The sequence below is a fragment of the Echinops telfairi genome, unplaced genomic scaffold, assembly GCF_000313985.2.
Source record: "Echinops telfairi isolate 266 unplaced genomic scaffold, ASM31398v2 ScPeMD7_7469;HRSCAF=8507_1, whole genome shotgun sequence".
In the NCBI taxonomy this organism is placed as follows: Eukaryota; Metazoa; Chordata; class Mammalia; order Afrosoricida; family Tenrecidae; genus Echinops; species Echinops telfairi.
Genome location: NW_022111373.1, coordinates 4373071 through 4377828, shown reverse-complemented (window position 1 = coordinate 4377828; position 4758 = coordinate 4373071).

The window sequence follows — 4758 nt, the reverse complement described above, 5'->3', positions numbered from 1 at the left end:
GTTAACAATACAAGAAATTCCACAAGACAATATAAATCAAAGTGCCATGTATCATGAAAGTGTTTAATACAGAAGAGTGTTCCCTGAGGTCAAGGAAAATAATGACAGCATTTATATTACATATTATATAGTAAGGGTTGCTTAAAATAAAATATAGAACAATAATGCAATCAATTAAAAAAAAAAAAAAGAAATATCTCAAATAGTCAAATCTGGCAGGGGTAAAGTGAAGATGGACCAGTTAAGCATCATTGGCAGAAACATAATTTGGCACAAGGCTTTGGGAAATCATATTTATAGTAAATCTTGAATGTTTGCTACATATGGCATCAGAGTTTAATACTCTATCAAGCGTTTGAAATTTCACCCAGTTTAGGTGTGCAGGTCGGGTTCTGCCTAGTGGTGATGCATTTGGCTGCTAACTACAAGGTCAGCTGTTCAAAACCACCAGGTACTCTGCACAAGAAAGATGTGGCTTTCTAATCCTGTAAAGAGCTATAGTTTTAGATGCTCAGAGAGCAGTTCTACCCTGTCCTATAGGTTGCTATGAGTTAGCATCCACTCAATACCAGTGAGTTTGTTTTTTCTCAGCAACACACTTCAGAACATCGAAAATTCTGCTAAAAGAAAAATGGCTCATGCAAAAGTATTCCTTATTCAGAAATCAAGATGTTGTCGACATTCCCAACAGGAAGGGATTGATGGCGGCACAAAGAGGCTGCGTACTACTGGCATGGCGATGGTGCTGATGCAGGATGTAGAAAAGCACACCGTGTGGACACCGTGTGATGACCAGTGTGCGAAACAGCAAGTGCTGGATACGGGATGGCAGAGAGAGGGGTGCAAACCATGCTGTCTTTGAGTGGCGAGACTGGACATCTTAAAACAGGAAAGTGGGGGGACAAAGGGAGAACTGATCACAATGATGGACATATAACCCCTTCAAAGGGGAACGGGGAACGGACAACAGAAAAGTGGATGAAGGGAGACAGTAGTCAGTGTAAATCATGAAAAAAAAAAAGATAAATGATCAAGGGTTCATGAGGGAGGGAGGGTGGGGGAGGGAAAAATGAATTAATACCAAGGACTCAAGTACAAAGAAAATGTTTTGAAAATTATGATGGTCACAAATATACAAATGTGCTTGATATAATGGATATATGTATGGATCGTGTATGTACAGATTGTGATAAGAGCTGTAAGAGCCCCAAATAAAATGATTAAAAATAAATAAATAAAAAGAGGGGGGAAAAGTTTTCTCCTTGCTTTCTGAGGTTTTCAAAATGTTCTTATTCTGAAACACACACAGGGGTCCTTGATCATCCAACGATGAGGTCTTGGGCAGCCTCAATCCCACTCAGTAGACCCTGGTGATGGGCACTGGGCAATCCTGCCAGTGGCTAGCATTGCAAAATCAGGGCCTGGGCCCCATCTTCAGAGCTGCCTCCCTTCTGCTGAGCACAGCTCAGCGCCCTCCCCACATTCCCCTCCCTCTGCCCCCATCCTCTCCTGTCAGCCCTGCCTTCAGCATCTTGGGTCTCTGCGAAAGCACCCTCAAGCTCTGTCTCTGGACCCTCCTTGACCCAGTGCTGCCTTTGGAGCCTGCCCTCCAGTGCCTCCTTGGCTCTCCATGCACCAGTCACACCCTCTGGTCTTGCGCATGCTGCTTCCTGCCTCAAGGCCTCTGCTGTTGTGTGTTCAGCCTGCAAGGCTCTTCCCTTGTCCTTGGTCTGCCTGGATTGCTGCTATTTCACCTTCCACAGTGCACAAAGATGACATTTTCCCTGGGAGCCTGCTTTGACCATGCACCCCATCCCCTGCCCCACTCCAGTCTGGGAGGGGCCCTGGCTCAGTGCATGGCTCCTAGCCCCGTGCTTTCAAGGTTGCAGAACACAGTCCCTGTCAGTCCTTGAGGTGCCGGGGCTGAGGCTGTGCGGTGTCTCTCCCGTTTATCTTGTGGACCCAGCACAAGCACAACAGTGACCCATAGTCTGTGCTCAAGGCATGAATGAGTGAGCTCAGCTCCCTGTGGCTCATCACTCCAGCCCAAGGTGAGGAAGTGGGACTTCCAGGCTTAGAAATCCAGTGGTTCTCAACCTTCCTCATGCCGTGACCCTTTAATACAGTTCCTCATGTGGTGGTGACCTCCCCAACCACAAAATTATTTTCGTTGCTGTTTCATAATTGTCATTTTACCACTGTTATGAATTGGGCAACCCCCATGAATGGCTCATTTGACCTCCCAAGGGGTTGCGACTTACAGGTTGAGAACCGCGGTTCTACACATTTGTCTCTTCATTTGTTTTCTTAAAAAAGTGTTTCCCAACGCGGGTGATAATGCCCACTAGGGCCCCTGGACGGATCTAGGGAGGCTGTGAAAGATATCTTACTGCCTTCAAGTCAGTGCTGACTCATAGCGACCCCCTTGTGGGTTTCTGAGATTGTATCTGTTAGCAGGAGCAGAATGTCTAGTCTTTCTCTGGAGGAGCTGATGGTGGTTCTGAACTGCTGACCATACAGGTCACAGCCCAAGCATAACCACTGGCCTATGATATGAAAGGGCAGCAGTTTGAAACCATGAACGAGACAGGGCTCTCTATTCCTGTCCATATGAGTCAGCAGCAACTCCATGGCAGTGAGGTGTCTTTTGTTCTTTGGAGGAGGCTCTGGGTAATATTTTCCTGAAAAGGGGATGGTAGGCCAAATATGTTTGAGACCCTATGGTCTAGATCTTCTGGTATCAAGGCCATGGAAGCTGTTATGTTTGTGGTTCACTAATCCTTGGGACTGATAGTTCGCTTGCATCTTCATCCCCCTGCTCCCACTCTTCCATCCTTCCTTCAGACAGAAAGAGATCAACTGTTTTTCATTCGATGGCTGCTCATGAGCACCTAGGACCCACTCACCAAAGTAGGCTGTGTCACATTCTCTGTGGACTGTGCCACTCCAACTGACTTGGATGTCCCCCAAGACCACGGTCCTGGGTCCTCAGGCCCAGGAACTCATTCCCTCAAGTCCTTTGCTTCTGTCTAGGAAGTTTCTATTTCTTTGCTCCCTGTTGCCAATGCCCACCATATTCGATAGATATATTTGTAGCAAAGGTAAATGCCCATGTGCAAACATCCTTTGTCAAACCTATATTTATTATTCTCCACTCTCCCTCCCACACCGATGTCTGTCTATCCGTGCTTCTACACACAGATGACCATTATTGCAAGGTTGTGTGCATGACAATGGTGAACTCTGTTACCTTTAACTCTTGAGCTACTTCTAGTGGCTTCTCCTGCCTCCATCACATATTGCTGACTTCTGTCTTATTGTAGATTGCTTTGTCTTCCTTCCACATTAACACATTCCTGCCCTCTAGCCCTATAGGGGCACAATGAGTTGGCACTGGCTCAGTGGCAGTGAGTGAGACCGTCTAACCAGTATTTTACCCTCCCTTCCTCTCCTACACCTGGTACCTGTCAGATAATTCTTTTAATGTGAAAAAGTTTTCTTGCCTTATTCAAATAGCAGTAAATCTTTATGATTTTGACTTTTTGTTTTGATGAGAAAGTTTACTCATTTCCTTTAAGGTTGCTCTCTAATTTATTAATGTCTCCCCTCCCATTTCAAAACAGTATGTTCTATCTTGAAATCTACTTGGAAGTTTTGAGACTACATATTTTATACCCTCTGATTACTTGATAATTGTCTTTGTTTACAAATGGATTCTTCTCACTCCCTCTTTTCAGTCTTATAGGCTTGTTTTGCTTTCTGTACTTCATCTGGGATGACTTCTGAGTGGCGTGGTTATGTAGGTTAATCTCAGGTTGTTGTCTACTGTTTTTGGTTCTCTGTAGAACTCCCTTAGTGTTTTGTGTAAGGTCGGTCTGAATTTTACAAATTCCTTTTAATTTCCATTTATCTGGAAATGCCATAATTCAATTGATGCATCTAGGGGACAATTTTGCTGGGTATATAATTTTTGGTTAGAAATTCTTTCTTTTTTTTCACCCCCCCTTCCTTTCTGCTATGCCATTTCATTGTCAAGGGCAATTCTTGCTCAAAGAATAAAGGGCAAACAATTTGCCTCCTTATTCCTGGAATCCTGTGCCAGGAGCAAGGAGCACACAGCCCAGGAGAGGTGACCTAGCTTGGGGTGGGTTGGGAGTGGGGGCTTGTTTCAATTCCTAGGAGGATGCAAGGTTGAAGGCTTGGCTCAGAAAACTGATCTGCCAGGCAGACTTCACTAATCCTGTAGGAAGAACAGCTTTAAAAGCAACCTTCTGAGATGCCTGGCAATTTTCTGTCTTAGCAGCTATTCGTTGTTTTTGAACATGACCAGGTTCTTATCGGTGAGCGATTTAGGGCTGCAAAGGACTTGTCATAAATAGCTCCCTGGAGTCAAGCACACGGTCCAGATTTTAAGCACATAATGGAATCATATCAAAAGCAAGGAGGGGCTGCAGGAGCCATAAATCCTGCAAGTGCAAAATCTGTCCATTGTGAAGCTTGTGTTGAAAGCAAACCAGATGTGGATGCAGGAGGGAGGAGAGAGGCTGGGGCTGGGGGTGGGGGGGGAGTAAGGAAAGGCCTCTGCAAAGATGGGTACCTCCCCCTGCATGGGGGCAGAGGCTCAGGGTGATGTGTGCAGGCTGGGCCTGCTGTATAGGAGGCCCAGTGTTAAACAGAGAGGCCTATGGTGGCATGTTATTGCCCCCTCAGCTGGACAAGGAGAAGTATTTTAAAGTTGCTTTTCTTGAATCTTTGTCT